The sequence below is a fragment of the Sarcophilus harrisii genome, chromosome 2 (genome assembly GCF_902635505.1).
Source record: "Sarcophilus harrisii chromosome 2, mSarHar1.11, whole genome shotgun sequence".
NCBI lineage: Eukaryota > Metazoa > Chordata > Mammalia > Dasyuromorphia > Dasyuridae > Sarcophilus > Sarcophilus harrisii.
In genome coordinates this window covers 208,925,841-208,943,692 of record NC_045427.1, presented here as the reverse complement: position 1 = coordinate 208,943,692, position 17,852 = coordinate 208,925,841, and the positions used below count along the sequence as shown (strand labels likewise).

General features: G+C 35.0%; 1 pseudogene; it reads right to left on the bottom strand.

The window, feature by feature from the left end:
- Positions 1–469: 469 nt before the first annotated feature.
- The window catches only part of LOC100925481, a 33,899-nt pseudogene continuing 16,516 nt past the window's right edge, over positions 470–17,852 (bottom strand).

Below are 17,852 nucleotides of genomic sequence, written 5' to 3'. Positions count from 1 at the left end.
GAAGTAGATAATTTAAACAACACAATTTCAGAAAAAGAAATTGAACAAGCCATAGATGAACTCCCAAAAGGAAAAAAAAGTAAAACCAAACCAAGTACACTGACAAGAAAATTCTATCAAATGTTCAAAGAACAATTTATTCTGGCATTAGACAAACTAACAAAAGATGGGATTCTACCAAATTCCCTCTATTGTATTTTCATGCTATTATAGAAGCATATTGTTTTGTTTTGTTTTTACTATGTAAAAGGATTAAATCAGGCAAATTTTATTCTATTCTTTGGGAAGAAGAAAATAAGGGAAATAATATAAAATGCCTTCAAGAAATGGTCTTTAAAACTGATATCTCAAACTATTTCAATATTTCATATATTGCTCATACACTAATTATTTAATGCAGCTCATGTAATTTGCTACAACAAATACATTGACCAATGTATAGTTTTCTGTACTGCTAATGTATACAGAACTAGTGAATTACTTCCTTGTATATCATATGCTTCACAATTATTTTATAATCTATTTCACATTTTTTTGTGGTAGAATAGGTATAAATCTTCATTTTATGGAATTTTGTATGTTTGTTTGTTAAATAAACAGTTATTTTTCTATCTAATCTTCCTAGATTCAGCAAAACAATATCCAATAGGTCTAATCTGTTTGTAGTCATGATCATTTTTATTCTGTGAAAAGTATCAAATATATTTATCTGATTCAGTGATTCCATTAGAGTTCTCTGAATTTCTCCATCAACTGAAGTGCACTCACAAAAACAATGGCCACCAATTTCATCCATGAAAATGATGCATGGCTAGTGATCCTTGGCATAATTGAACATTTCTCTGATCAAATGAACACTTTCACCAACATATTTGTCTACAATAGAACTTGATATAATCTTTGAAAAATGAAATCCAGCTGGCTAGCCATAGCTCTTGCCAAAAGTATTTTTTCCTTGTTTCTGGTAGACCTTTGGAGTTATTATCCCTACACACTGGAATAATACAGAATTTATAAGGGGTAATTCTCTCAATTCTCTGATTTATCAGCCAGTTCTACAATCTCAATGTTTAAGAAACATTCCCAGGGTCCTCATGAGATGTAATAAGTCAGTGGATTTTTTTTTTTTTTTTTTTTTTTTTTTTTTTGGCAAATATCTTTGGCAGATATCAAGTATAGTCAAATCCAAAGCAACTCTTGTCCCTGGCTTCAGAATTGTTTTGTTAAGATGACACTGACAACTCACAACATATCTTGGTCTATTTGTTGCTTTAACAATGAATTATTCTTCTGTTTTTTTCTTTAGGCAATACAGACACAATGTTCAACATTTTATAAGACTTTCAGTTCATTTTCAGACTTTTCATATGGCTTCATGAGGTCTTTCAGTTCAGGGGCAGCTAGATGGTGCAATGGGTAGAGTGCTAGTCCTGGAGTCAGGAGGACCAGAGGTCAAATCTGAAGTCATATAATATTGTATGAACCCGGGCAAGTCAAAAAATATCTTTTGGTTCACTATGTCAAAAAAACACCTTTAATCAGAGTTGCTGGAAATGTCCATCAGGTTATCAGGTCATCTGGACATGGGAGGGGAGGGAGAGAGAAGGATAAGGCACAAATATTGTCTTGACTTTTACATCAGGGAGAATGAAAGCAGAGAAAGAAAACTATAGACCAATATCCCTAAAAGCAAAAAAAAAAAATTAAATATAAACAAAGAACTTACAGCAGCATTATCACAAAGATTACATATTACGAACAGAATGTATTTAAATAAAGAATGAAGAGTTGTTCAATATTAGGAAAATTGTAAACATAATTAGCTACATTAATAATAAGAATAATAAAAATCACATTATTCTGTCAAAACTCATGGATAAAAAACTTTTGACAAAATATGATACCCATTTCTGTTTTTTAACATGTTAGAAAACACAAGAATATGTGAACCTTTATTTAAAATGGTAAATATTAGATATCTAAATTAGGAGATAGCATTACAAGTAACAGTGACAAACAAGAGTACCTTAAAATAAAATTAGAGATGAAACAAGAATGTCCATTGTCCCCATTTCTGTATGACATAGTATTAGAAATACTAGCCATAACAATCAGACAAAAAAAGAAACTGAAAGAATAGACATAGGCAAAGAGGGATTTTTTTTTCTTTTTGTAGATGAGATGTATACTTAGAGAATCCTAAGAAGTCAACTAAAATTAATTGAAATAAAAACTTCAGGAAAATAAATACACATAAATCACCAATATTTCTGTGTAATAACAACCCAGCATGAAAATATAGAAAGGGAAATCCCATTGAAGATATCTTTAGAATGTGTAAAATACTTTGGAGCAAATCTATAAAGATATAAACCAGGATTATGTACAACTTTAAAGAATGCTTACAGAAATAAAGACCTAAATAATTGGAGAAATATGCAAGTTATGATGCAGTGGATAGAGACCAGCCCTGAAGTCAGGAGGATCTGAGTTCAAATCTGACCTCAGACACTTAATACTTTCTACTGTGTGGCCCTGGGCAAGTCACTTAACCCCAATTGCCTCAGCAAAAAAAGAAGAATTATTTTATCAAACTAGAGGAAAAAAAACAAAATTAATTTGGAGAAACAAAAAGTCAAAGATCTCTTTTTTCTAAATTTTTATTCATTTTAAACTTAAATAAAAATAAAAATAAAATAAAGAGAGAGGGAAAAAACATTTCCATGTACATAGCAGAACATAAGAAAAATTTCAACAGAAAACAATAAATTTCTAGAAGTGAATAGCATTTTCATAGGTTCAAGGCTTTCTTTCTTCTTCTTCTTCTTCTTTCTTTTTCTTCTTCTTCTTCTTTTTCTTCTTCTTCCTTCTTCTTTCTTCTTCTTCTTTTTCTTCTTCTTCCTTCTTCTTTCTTCTTCTTCTTCTTCTTCTTCTTCTTCTTCTTCTTCTTCTTCTTCTTCTTCTTCTTCTTCTTCTTCTTCTTCTTCTGTCAACGATCTCAAGAAAAATGATGGGAAAAAAAAGTGAGAAGGAAGGGAGACTGGCAATATCATGTCTCAAGCTATATTCCAAAACAGTTATAATGAAAACAATTTGGTATTTGTTTAAAAAAATTAGAGAGAGCAATCAGTGGAACAAATTAACTATGCAACATAGAAAAATAAACCAAAGACCCAAGATGTTGGGATAAGAACTTGCTATTTTGCAAAAACTGCCAGGGAAATGGGACAGCAATCTGGAAGAAATTAGGTTTAAACCAATATTTCATACTAAATACTAAAATAAGCTCTAAGTAGATCCATGGTCTAAATGTAAAAAATAATATCATAAACAAATTAGAGGAACAAGAAACATGTCACTTCTCCGATCTATGGATAAGGGAAGAATTCATGACCAAAGAAGGAATAAAGAGAGCATAGAAGATAAAATCACAATTTTGACACATAAAATTAAAGAGTCTTACATAAGCAAATCCAATGTACCTTAGAATGAAAACAATTATTTGGAGAGGGAGGGGATCTCAAAATTAGAAGAATAAAAGTAATTCCCAAATTGATAAATGATTGAAAGATATAAACAAACTTTTTTTTTGCATTGCCCAGCTCAGACTATTAGAGAACATTATTTCTGGAAAAGACCTTAGAATTTACATCACCTAATGTTAGCATTTAAAAAGGATTTTAAAGCTTAGAAAATTGAATTTCAGAGATGAAAGGGACCTTAGATTCCATCTATTATAATCCCCTCATTTTACAAAGGAGAAAAGTAAGATTAGAATTGAGTAAGAAATTTGCCAAAAAGTCAAGCTAAATTAGTCTATTTGCCTTTTATCACACATGACATTCAATTTCCTGTCTGTGTTTCTCTACAAAGGCAAATTCTTCAGCCCTGAAATGTACCATCTCCTTACCTTTGCCTCAGAAAATTCCTTGTTTTATTCATCTCAGGTACTATATCTTTCGGGAGGCCTTCCCTAACATCCCACCACCCAGTTGCTGATATCCTCCTTATTACCTTTTATTTATATATTTCTCTATAATATTAGCTTTTATTTAATTACCTTGCATATATTTGTATTTGTTAAACTTATCTCAAACCATATATGTACTTATTGCTTTCTCTTCCCATTATAATGTAAAGCCATTTTGAGTAAGGACTTCTTTATTCTTTGCACTTTTTTCTAACTTATAATTTTTTTTATTTTATTTATTTTTTTTTTTTGGCTGAGGCATTTGGGTCACACAGCCCAGGTTCACACAGCCAGGAAGTGTTACGTGTCTGAGGTCACATTTGAACTCAGGTGCTTCTGACTTCAGGGCTGGTGCTCTATATACTGTGCCACCTAGCTTCCCCTCTAACTTATAATTAACATTTAATAAATACTTGTTGATTAAGTGATTGGTTTGGTGTTTATTTTGTTGCTATCTATATGTGTACATGTTACTTCTCCAGATGGAATTTAAGTTCTTCAAGGGACTGCTTTCATTTTTTATCATGAGACACAGGGCTTGGCACATAGTAGGGGGCTTAATAAGTACTTAATTGACTAACAGAAGACACAGGGATAACAAAGTATCTTACACATAAATTCATTTAATAGAATTTAATTTAGGATATCAACAATTGATCAGAACCAGAAAGTACATTCGAGGTACCCCCTTTACCTAATGATTTTTGATTCCCTTTCAAACCAAGTTTATTTCAGGATGGTAAGATGTTAGATAAGACAAGAAGGGTCCTTCCTAGGGGAATCTGAAAGCCTCCTGAAAGCTTCCTCTAAGGTAGTGAGAAAAAAAAGGTGTGAAAATAGATGTTTATTCATCTGGGAAATGGTCTATAAATGAATTATAAGTTCTGCAAAAGATAAACATGATGAATTCAGAGAAGTTTTGAGAGACTTTCATGAACTGAACAAAGTAAGCAGAGCCAGGAAAACAAGATAAAAATGACTACATCAGTGTAAATAGAAAGAGCAGTAATCACAAAACAGTGGAAAACGAATGAGGCAAAATTATAAAGAATAAGTTTGGTCCCAAAGAAGAGATATGAGAAAGCATCTCAGCAAAGGAACAAAAATTGTTGATAACATCAGGAGTTCCACCCTCCTCCATGTGTTGACATTGATTTTTTTTTCCTCTCTTCTCTTCTCTATCCCTTAAAAAGCTATTTTTCATAAGAGATGACTTCCTGAGAGGGGGAAGGGTTGCGGGAAGAAATCAGAGCAATGTAAAAATGAAATATAGCAATTTTAAAAATCTATTAAAAAGAAATAAAGAGCATGTGGGAAAGAACTTGTAAACTCTCCTGAAATTGCAAGCATCTCTCACAGTTCTTGCAATCATCAGGCTGGGGGTAGGGTTGAGCTGGAGAGGTAGGAAGGCAGAGAAAATTCAGAGAAGGGGGCATTATTTTATAGAACTGGAGAGCTGGTTTCAAGCTCAAGTACAAAGCAACATTGTACTCTGTGATGGGCACTAATGGACTTTCCAAGTGAGGCTAAAAACAAGATTGTATCTTAAAAATACTTTGCATCTAATTAAAGTCTAACCCAGCTCCATTAATGGCACACACAGCTACTCAGGCTTGAATAAAGAGCCACACCCCACCTGGAGACTCTCCATTATGCTAGAACTCCCACTGGTGGTAGTGCTAACATCAGAGGACCCCAGATCTGGGACAGATCCTCCGTGGCCAAGCAGTCTACCCAGCCCCATCCTCCCCCTCCAAAAAGGGCTGGATCTATTAGTACATCGTGACATTCACTGTCTCCTGTTCTGAGAGAGAGCTGGAGAGAGGAAAAATACTTGTTATTTGTGCTATTTGTCTGTGGATAAAAACAAGCTTTTTTTTTTTTTTTTTTTTTTTTCATTTCTATAGTACTTTCTCATTTACAAAAAAACATATCTCACTGAAATAAGATATACTCTTAATTCAGAGGATTATAAATAGGGCTCAACAGGATTGTGGAGGTCTTTTAGTCCTACTCCCTCATTTTACAACCAAAAAATCTGAGGTCTGGAAAGGTTAGCACTTATCCAAAGTGTTCTAGGTGACACAGTGGATAGAGCACCAGCCCTCAAGTCAGGAGGACCTGAGTTCAAATTTGACCTCAGACACTTAACACTTTCTAACTGTGTGATCCTGGGCAAGTCACTTAACCCCAAATGCCTCAGCAAAAAGAAAAAAAGAAAAAAAAGAACTTATCCAGGGTCACACAGGTAACAACTTGCAGTCAATCACTCCATAAACATTTATTGAGCAAAAGAAGCTAGGTAGCACCATGAATAGAGTGTTAGGCCCACAACTTTCTGAGTTCAAATCCAGCCTCACTTATTATCCATGTGGCTCTGGACAAAATATTTCCTCTTTTGCCTCAGTTTCCTCATCAATAAAATGAGTTTGGAATTTTGCCCACTTCAACAGGAAACTTTGTCCCTTGACTTGCATGTGGATTCAAATCTACAAATTCTATGACTCCCAACCTTTTAAGTCCCCAACCTCAACAAAACCATCAGAAAACAAATACTAGCTTCTGAGATATGAAATATAAATATAAGAGGAACCCTAAAACAATACAAATTCTGCATAGGTGAGCAATTAATCAGTCATCAAGAAGCATCTATTAAGCACTGAGCCAGACATTGTTCTAAGAGCTAAGAATGCAAAGACAAACATGAAACAGTCCCTGCCCTCAAGGAGTTTACATTCCATGGCAAGCTGGAGAGAAGAACAATAAGTATATAAATAATTATATGCAAATATACTTTTTCTAGGTGGAACAAAGCTCTAGAGTTAAATGCTATTTGAATAGATTGCTAAACAAACTTTGCGGTCAGATCAGTTTAAATCTAGCTTCAGATACTTTTTAGCTGAGTGCTCCTATTCAAATTACTTAATCTGTCTTCACTTTTCCTATCTATAAATTGGGGATAATAATAATACTTACATCCTAGTACTGTTGTGAGGTTAAAATGAAATTATATTTTAAAAATACTTTACAAATCTTAAAACCCTATGTAAATGTTACTTATTATAATTATTAAGCATGTTTAATTTACACTTTGGAGAGATAGGGTTCTATCCCAGGTGATATTTCCTGTTCAATTTACCTCTGAGCCTCAGTTGTCTCACCTACAAAAGGGGCAAAATCATATCTGCACACCCTCCTCATTAGATTGTTGTGAGGAAAATAATTTATGAACTTTAAAGAGAAATATGTGCACATATTCTTTGACCTCTGTGGTACATTGTGGGTTAGTGAATCGGAACTTTCTTGGAATAGATAACAATTGAACAGAGCTTTGAAAGAATGGTGTGGGTTTAGATGGAGAAGATGAAAACTGTCCACAGCCTAGATTACATCATGCATAAAATGCATGAGAATGAGCAAGGTTTGTGGGAGAAAGTGATATAAGACAAGCCTGAATAGAGTAGAGGTTGTATGGTAGGATATTGAAGTGTACAGGAAAGGGCATTGAAATGGGAATCAAAAGATTTCAGAATCCCACAGCCTATGCCAAAGTTTTCATTTTCTCTGAGCTTCCCTTTCTTTTTTCTGAAAAATAGGGACAATAATGGTGTCAATGTTCAGTCCCTTGGGTGGATATGAGTAAAATATTTCATGAACTATAAAATTCTATACAAAATGGATTTTTGCTGTTATTCCTCTCAAACCAAGGATAATCAAAATACTTTGAAATATATAAAACATTTCAATGTTTATCTCATTGGATTCTCACAATAATCCCATGAAGTAAATAGAGCAGAATTTATTACTCTCAATTTACAAATGAGAAAACTGAAGGTCTGGTGTTGAAGTAAGACTTACCAAAAGTCCCACTGTTACATAGCAACAGAGATAGGGCTAGAGCCCTAGCTTTCCAATTCCTAGTTCAAGTGTACTTTCTATTCCATTATGGCATGCCTTTCCTAAGGGTAGTATGCCCCAAACCTTGGAGCAGGAGTACAGAGAGCTAGAACCTATAATAAGATAGAAGGGGGAGGGGGGACATTAACTTGATGCAGATAATCTGACTGAAAATGCTGAATCATTCTGCCTTTGGAGAGATGAAGAAACTTGAAGAGAACAATTGCCCATGGTCACAAAACTGAAGTCAGCCTTTGCTCAAGCCTTTTGGTTGTGTAGTATTTCTTGGCACCGGTTCTAATTTTTGATTCATATCTATCAGCAAGCCCTGCAAACTTTTGTGGGACTTCACCTGAGACCAAGGATACTACCGTTAGCAATTTCCTGGCTCCAATTTAACTCTCTTTAAGAGATTGCATAGAGGGGACATTTAGTTGCCCTAAGGAAACAGCCTGGGATTGAAGGGACTAAACCTTTTATAGAGGTATTTTGTTCATCAAATCAGATTAGGAACCAAATTCGGTAAGAGATATATTGTGTCCATGGCATCTACCATGAACACCGTTTTCAGAAAAAGGGGAAAGTCTCAGTTGGACACAGCCAAGGAGCTTGATATGTATTTATTTGTTCTATCAGTGTCCTTTTCCCTGACTCTGTGCTGACCATTTTCACAGCTCCCGGCAGACACAACCAGTTGCAAGTACACTTCCCACAGGGAACATCTGTTCCAGCTGACTCAAACCTTCAGAGAACCAAGGAAACATACAAAAGAATAAAAAATCTCAGTTCTCATCCTCAAGAAAGACTACTTTCAAACCTCACCCTAATTTGAATTTCTCTGCTCTGTCCTCTGTTCAAGCTGAAGTCAATTACTTTCTTTTCTTTGTTAAATTATGAATTTAACAAACACCAAATAAAATGAGCATTTCCATACATCAAAAACAGAAAGAGGATTCTTCATAAAATTGTGTCTCATATATTTATTTGTCTTGCTTTTACTTTTAGGAATATAATATATTCAATATGTAGCTTTCAAAGATGTCTTGCTTCTTTCCTTCTGTTTTCTGTGCATTAAAAAAAATGCTTCAATGACTCTTCATTTTTTTAAAGTAGCCCTCCTTCCCACCCCACCACCCTTGGAAAAAAGAAAGAAAAAGAAAATCTTTGCATTAAATAAGTATTCTCAAGCAAAAATTCCCATATAAATCATATTTAAAGATATATTCTTCACTCTTCTGACTCCAGAATCAAGTGACATTTCCATGATATTGCAATGAGGAAGTCTGAAAAAGTTAATGGTTCAAGAGCCCATAACTAGAAATCAGCCAACCTGGAATTAGAACAATGGTCTCATGACTTCCAAGTTCCTTTCTCATAACAATGAAAAAGCAAAAATATCAACATGGAAATAAAGAGAGAAAGGGAGAAAGGAGGAGAGACATAAAAGAAGACAGAAAATGTGAGGGGTGTTGGAGCAGTACTTCATGTACCTATTAATAAAAGCTTTCTCATTTAGTATTATGGAACCATACCTTGGATCTCAAGTCAGAATTTCAAAATGATGCATATATCTTTAAATGTGGCCAACGTGGAAATTTGTTTTACTTAACTGTGTGTGTGTGTGTATGTGTATATGCATCTAAGTATATGTAAATTTATAGGTGATGGCGAGAGAAAGAGTATGTGTGTGTGTGGAGGGAGAGAGAGAAAGAGGGAGTGAGAGACAGAGACACAGAGACAGAAAGATAGACAGAGACACAGAGACAGAAAGATAGACAGAGACACAGAGAGAGACAGAGACAGAGAGAGACACGGACAGACAGACAGAGATAGACAGAAATAGAGACAGAGACACAGAGAGAGAGAGATGGATTACTTGATTTCAAATCAATAAACCAGGGGTAAGGAATCGTCTAGCCCACAGATCATATAAGGCCCACAAAATAATTTGCTAAGGCAACCACAGGTGATGATGACCTGAAAACTACATACAACAATTTCTCATTACTTGAGTTCTATAAGTTGATAATTTTGTATGGTCTCTGAATGATGTTATAAATATCCAAATGGTCCGTGGCATAAAAAAACTCCTACAATAAATATTTTAAAAGTACATCTAATACCTAAGACAGAGGTAGTTACAGCATGGTCAAGAGAGAGTTGGTCTCAAAATCTGGGAGACAAGTTCAAATCCCCTCTCTGACATTGACTAGCTATTTGATCCTATGTGAATAACTTAACCTTTGAATTCTCTAGGAAACTGCCTAAGACTAAAATTTGGTTGAAAAAGGGACACTCAGCCTTAGAAGATTATGTTTCCTCAATAAGAGTCCTTATGCCAATGAAATTACAGGTTTTGTCCCCCTAAAAATACGTATAAAGAATCATGACAGGTGCTGGGTATAATAAAAAATAAGTCTCCTAACTAGGAGCTTATCTTTTTATGGTGGGAAGGGGGAAGGAAGAGGACATGGGATATAAGTAGGTAAGTAAATATAATTTGAGGAGGTAGAGTTCTAAAACATGGTCTTTCTAAGATAATATACATTTGTAACATATCCAGGTGACATAGTTGTGCTACTTTTTCTGGAAGCATTCAGCAGCATACAAAATAGTGGATTTTAAGGGTGGAAGAACCCCAGAGATAATATTTGGCAAGTTACAATTGATGATCATATCATAAAAAAGGCAGCAGGAGATTTGAGGGAAAAGAAGAGTATATAATGGAATTGATCAGCCATGGTGTCAAGACTGTGGAAAGAGGAAATTGAGGTCACAGCAGGGGTGCTGGACTGGGAGATTCTGGAGGAAGAGAGGGATGAGAAGATCATAGAGAAGACAAAAATAGGTTTTCTCAAGAGTAGGGAAAGGGGGGCAGCTAGGTGATACAGTGGATAGAACACCAGCTCTGAAGTCAGGAGGACCTGATTTCAAATGTGGCCTCAGACACTTAACTCTTCTTAGCTGTGTGACCCTAGGAAAGTCACTTTACCCCAATTGCCTCAGGGGGAAAAAAATAGGGAAAAGGAGATAGGAGACAATAATAGTAAGTTATGATGAGAAAGAGGAATTTCATAATTCAGGATTATTAAGATAGCAAAATTATGGGTGATAATGAGATAAAGGGGATGACCATTGCTAAGGGTGATTAAAGTAAGAGGGAGGTATAACGTAGAGTGATGAGATGAGAGGACAGAGAACTTGAGAGGATATTAATGTGTATATTAAGATATCCAATTATGAGGATGGAAAAGGTAGGGAAATGACTTGTAAATGTGCCACAATTCCCTTTTATTGTCTTGACTCAGTTTCCCTAATTGTCCTGCATTGATTTCCCTGAATTATTCTGCCTCATTTCCTAATTGTTCTATTCAATCCTGCAACACACCCTTCCCTCCTTATCATGATGATCCAGATAAGAAGACCTTCTATCTTAGACATCATCAGAATGTTGCATGCCTCTCCCCATTCTGTAATCCCAATTTATCAGAATGTCCCATGCCTCCCTCCACTCTGTCAGAACAGGATTGATTCCTGCTCTCAGTGCTCTGACTCTGCCCCTGCCTGGGTCTACCCCTGTAGCTGACCCACTTATATATATGTCATTGAGAACTCACATTGTTTGCTGGATTCTTGGAGATGATGGTCTCATTCAATCCTGGGACCAAACCATGGATCCATTTGGTAAATCTCTCCCTTTCAAATAAAACATTAAAAACTCTCTAATCTTTATCTTGCCTCAGTTTCTCCAGCATTATATAATAATGATGCCCCAGATACTCACAGCCTGTGAGAGCTTAGGCAAGTCACTTAATTTTTATAAACATCTCAGTTTCCTCATCTATAAAATGATGACTGGATTTGATAACTTCTTATAGAGGATGCCTGCAGCACGTTATGTGGCAAGATGGCCAAAGTAGATAGCCAGATAGTATATGAAGCTTGGTCTGGAGCCAACTAGACATAGTGGGCTAGGGATATTTGGACTAATTCTGCAACCAATCAAGATGTTTCAGTCAATCTTCTACACATGGGAACTAGAAAGATCTCAGTATCCAATCCTGGAGATCCTGCAGAAGTTTTTAGTCCCTTTGACAAACTGAGGATAGAACTGTTTTGTGTATATGAGCCCCCTTCAGCACAGGCTCTCTACATACATGACCATTCATGATTTTTTAATAGAACAGTTCTATGTGATTTTTTTTAAACATATGGGGTGGGGAGAGAAGGGTCACAAAGACAAACTTGTGAAGAAGCAATGTCGCAAAGTGGAAATATCCCTGCATTTGGAGGCAGAGTACCAGCTTTGGAACTACTTGTGTGAATATAGGAAAGTCCCTCTGCCTCTTAAAGCTTCAGTTTCCACTTCTATAAAAAAGGTCTGGAACTAGCTGACCTCTGAGGTAGCTTCTAGCTCTAAATTCCTAGGAATTACAAAGTTTTCTTCAAGCTTACCTTAGGCAGAGCCCTTTCATATTCCTTCCCAAATTCAGTGTCAACATGACCTTAATTTTTATATTCATATGAGCTTGTCTCCTTATTCTGAGCCATTTTCATTCTTACCAGTATGTGACTCACAGTCAATGTCATGCAGTCTACAAAGAAATTCTTCTTCCCGAGAAGAAGAAACTATATAAGAGAAGCAAGATGAGAGGTAAAATAGGCTGCAGCACAATCTCATCTAAAAAATAAAGCTAACATCCCCTGGGATCATATTCTGCTGAAATTTTAAGTTTCCCCACATGGATTGTATAATGCTATATTTGGGCACAAAAATGAGAAATAATGAAGAGAAGGCTTCAAACTTACAGCCCAAGGTATTGAAAACAGCAGTGAATGAGAGAAGTAGGGCTGATTTGCTACCAAATCAATCCAATAAATGTTTTATTATGCCCTTACTTTGTGCCAGGCACACAAAGACAAGTCAAAACAGTCCCTAACTTCAGTAAGATTACATTATACTTGGGAAATAAATATGTATATAAACAATTACTGTATAAAAATGGAGGAAAGAGCATTAAATAGGGGATCAGGGTTAGAGGTAGCTCCTAAGTAGAAGTTGAAGGAAAGCAAGGTTTCCTATTGACAGATGAGGAGAATGGGAGATGCCTGAAGGTTAGAAATGAATTTGGGGGTTCAAGGAATAGCTACTAATGCAATTTCACTGGAACACAGTCCATTAAAAAGAAAAATAATCTCTTTTGATCCTCAAACAAAAAGCGAAAATACCATGTTTTGGTCCATATTGCTTCTATAGTTTTTTTCTCTGAATGTGGATGGCATTTTCCATCCCAATTGAAATTAAAATTGCCTTGAATCACTGAATTGTTGAGAAGAGCCAACCCCATCACAGTTGACCATCACATAATCTTGTTGTTACTGTGTACTATGTTCTCTTGGTTTTGCTTAAACGGAGATATTCTTAAAGATGGAAATGAGGAGGGAGAGCATTCCAAGTGAGGGAACAAGTCTGGTAGATAGACACCCTATTGTGTAAGAAGGCCAATTTGACTAAACTGTAGAGTACATCAAGATGGGAGAAGAGGGTAATATGCAGTAAGACTCAAAAAGTAAGTTGGAGTTAGGTATTATAAATAGGTTCCTCTGGCCCCAAGAATGACCTATTCCACTTAAATAACTTTTCTGGATAATTGATGTTTATCCCTTCCAATACTGAATTAGAGTCATCTAGGTGGTGCAGTAGATAGAATATCGAGACTGGAGTTAAAATAGATCTCAGTTCTAATCCATAGTTCACTCTTACTAGCTGTGTGAATCTGGACAAGTTACTTAAGTTTTCCTTAACTGTAAAAAGGGAGATAATAATAGTACCTCCCAGAGTTGTAACACAAGAAATAATATTTGTAAAGCGCTTTGTTGTATCTGGAATGTGGTAGGCAATAAATAAATGCTTATTCTCTTCCCCGTGTTAAAAATAATTAAACTATTTTTCATGGAAAATTTTCTAAAAAGACATAATTTCACAGATTCCTTTTCTTGTAAACAACACAATTTGACCTGTTTTCTTGGTGATTCAGTTATAATTCTGAATATCTATGACTGTTCTGGGCAGTAATCCAGTGGTAGCATCAGGGACTATTGAGAGATGTATGATTGTTTGCCTCATCACTCAAGATCCCCAGACTATTATTGTTTTTTGAGTTCCTGTGAGAGTCTTTTGTCATTCTACTTTTTCCTCTGCTGTCAGCTGTCAGCTGAGGCAAATTTCAATTTGATATAAGGAAAGTCTTCCTAACAATTAGAGCTATTCCGAAGTGGAATAAGCTGTTTCTGGAAGTACTGAGTTTTTTTAGTAGAAGTCTTCAAAGAGAAGTTTCCAAATTTATTTTGCATATACACAAAATAAAATAAAATCCTTCAAAAATTAGATTTTGAAGACAAAAACAGAAATTTTTCCAATTAGGAAGAAAGAAAAGCAATTGTCAATGTAAAGGAATCTGAAGTGTATAAATTAAGTTTTTAAAATATATTTTTTCATAACTGTTTAAATATGATCATTTTCCTATTTAATCTTGTGTTTATTTTATTTTACATATTTTGACACATTATTGTGAGAAGGGAGTCATAGGATTTATTTTAGCTTACTCATTTATTTATTCATTCATTCAATAAGCATTTATTGAATACCTACTTTGTTTAAGACACCATTTAGGCACTGGAGGAGATAACAAAAGAATCTTTAGAATTAAAATATATGCACAAACAAGGGACTAGAGGATTTCACTAAAATGTCTAAGTCATCAATGACACACAAAAAGAGACCTAAAAGACCTAAACCTAGGCCACTCCCCTCCTCAAACAATCCCTGCCTGCTGTATATTGGATTAGTTTTTAAAAGTAATATTATCTAGTTCAAGACATTCTCCAATTGATAAATGGGAAGAGGCAATTTTTAGGTGAAGAAACTGAAACTATTTGTAGTCACATGAAAAGGTGCTCCAGATCACTATTGATCAGAGAATTTAGACAACTCTGAGGTACCACTATACACCTGTCAGATTGGCTAAGATGACAGGAAAAAGATTATGATAACTATTGGAGGGGATGTGGGAAAACTGGGACACTGATGCATTGTTGGTGAAACTGTGAATGGATTCAACCATTTTGGAGAGCAATTTGGAACTATGCTCAAAAAGTTATCAAACTGCATACCCTTTGATCCAGCAGTGTTGCTACTTTGGGATATAATCCCAAAGAGATCCTAGAGGAAGGAAAGGGACCATATGCAAAAATATTTGTGGCATTCCTTTTTGTAGTGGCCAGAAACTGGAAACTGAGTGGATGCCCATCAGTTGGAGAATGGCTAAATAAATTATGGTATATGAACATTATGGAATACTGTTGTTCTATAAGAAACGAACAGCAGAATGATTTCAGCGAGCCCTGGAGAGAGTTACATGAAATGAAGCTGAGTGAAATGAGCAGAACCAGGAGATCATTATACACACATCAACAAGACTATATGATGATCAATTCTGTTGCACATGGCTCTCTTCAACAATGAGAGGATTCAAACCAGTTCCACTTGTTCAGTGATGAAAGCCATCTACATCCAGAAAGAGGATTGTGGAAACAGAGTGTAGAACACAACATAGCATTCTCACTCTTTCTATTGTTATTTGCTTTCATTTTTTTTTCTTTCTCAGTTTTTCTTTTCCTTCCTTCTTGATCTGATTTTTCTTGTGCAGCAAGATAACTGTATAAATATGTATAGACATATCAGATTTAACATGTATTTCAATATATTTAACATGTATTGGACTACCTGCCATCTAGGGGAGAGGGTGAGAGGAAGGAGGGGAAAATTTGGAACAAAAGGTTTTGCAAAGGTCAATGTTAGAAAAATTACCCATGTACATGCTTTGTAAATGAAAATAAATTTTAAAAACCTTCTTTAAAAAAGAAAATAAAAAATAAAAGTAATATTATCTATATTTTATTGTATTTTTATTTTAGTAAATATTTCCCAATTGTATTTTAATAGAGTTTGAATAACCCTCAGGTGTGTTGTAGACCACATGTGACCTCATGTTTGACAACTCTGGTCTAAAAAGATTGCCATAGTTGAACAATTCATATTTTAAAAGGTCACATAGAGATGACAGAGGCAAAGTCAGGTAATGGTGCGTGAATTCAAAAGAAAGGCATGATTTTATAAGATTAATGTCAGGAATGCTAAACCCCAAAATGATGGAGATACAGGATGCAGACAGAGGATAATAAAAAGAACATCTTTAGCTATCTTGGGGGCAGAAGAAGGATCAAAAAAGGAATAGGACAGGACTGATGATGATCAGGGATAATGTTGATAAAATAATGATAATGGTTGACAACAGCAATGAAGTGCTACCCAACTTCTCTTTTTTCTTCCAAGGAGAATGACCTTTGGACTAGGAAAAACAAACTAACTGATAAGGTTTAGGGAATCAGAATTCAAGATATGGAAGGAGATTGTAAGAAAACATCTAACAATATTCAATTAATTATTGTTAGCTCTGATGAACTTCATCCCAGAGTACTAAAAGAACAATATTTTTTTTGATGACTCATTATTTCTCATTTTTGATAAACACTGGAGAATGAGCAATGTGGTCTAGTGGAAAGAACTGATTTTGGAATCACTGACCTGTAAAAATGTCTTCAGGTAACAAAGCATCTCTAAGCTTTGGCTTCTTCATCTATATAGTCAAGTGCACTATATGATCTCAAAGGTCTCTGCCAAAGCTAAATTAATTGCTCTCCAAGTTACCTCAGGATGAAAAAGCACAAATTTTTTTAAATTTTCAAAAAAAAAATAAGAAAAAAAAAGAATATGGAGCAAACTACAGTTCAGTAAATCAGCAAACTATATAGGCTAATGATCTTGGCCTTAATTTCTGATTTAATTAATAATAATTAAGGTATTTAGAAAAATCAGTAAAAAAAAATCACAAAGAATAGTCATAGTTTCACATAGAATAAGTCATGTTAGTGTTGTTTCTTTTTTTTTTTGACAGAATAAATAAACTGGTAAATCAGAAGAATGATGCCAACATAGCGTGCTTGGATTTCAGCTAAGAATTTGACAGATCTCATACTATTCTGGTGAAGGGAACAAGATGGAGTAATATCAACAGGAAGCAAGAATTGCCTACTATGCATCAAATATTGAGCTAAGCACTTTACAAATATTACCTCATGTTTCATACACATCACACCTCTCAGAGTGGCTAAGATGACAGGAAAAGATAATGATAATTGTTGGAGGGGATGTGGGAAACTGAGACTGATACATTGTTGGTGGAATTGTGAACTGATCCAGTTGTTCTGGAGAGCAATTTGGAACCATGCCCAAAGGGGTATAAACTGTGCTCACTCTTTGGTCCAGCAGTGTCTCTGTTGGGCCTGTATCCCAAGGAGATCATAAAAAAGGGCAAAGGACCCACATGTGCAAAAATGTATATAGCAGTCCTTTTTATAGTGGGAAGAAACGAGAAAATGAATGGATGGCCATCAGTTGGAGAATGGTTGAATAAATTGTGATATATGAATGTTATAGAATATTATTGTTCTGTAAGAAATAATCAGTAGGCTGATTTCACAAAGGCCTGGAGAGATTTACATGAACTGAGTGAAGTGAGTAGAAAATGTACACAGCAACAACAAGATTATGCGATGATCAAACTGTGATGGATTTGGATCTTTTCAAAAGAAAGGTGGATTCAGGCCAATTCCAATAGATTTGTGATGGAAAGGGCCATCTGCATCCAGAGGAAGAACTGTGAAAACTGAATGTTTTCATTCAAAATGATCAAAATATAGTATTTTCATCTTCTTTGGTGATGGTGTTTGTTTGCTTGTTTTTCTTTCTTGTTTTTTTTCCTTTTGATTTGATTTTTCTTGTGCAATATGATAAATGTAGAAATATGTTTAAAATAATTGCATCTGCTTAACCTATATTAGCTTACTTGCTGTCTAGGGGAGG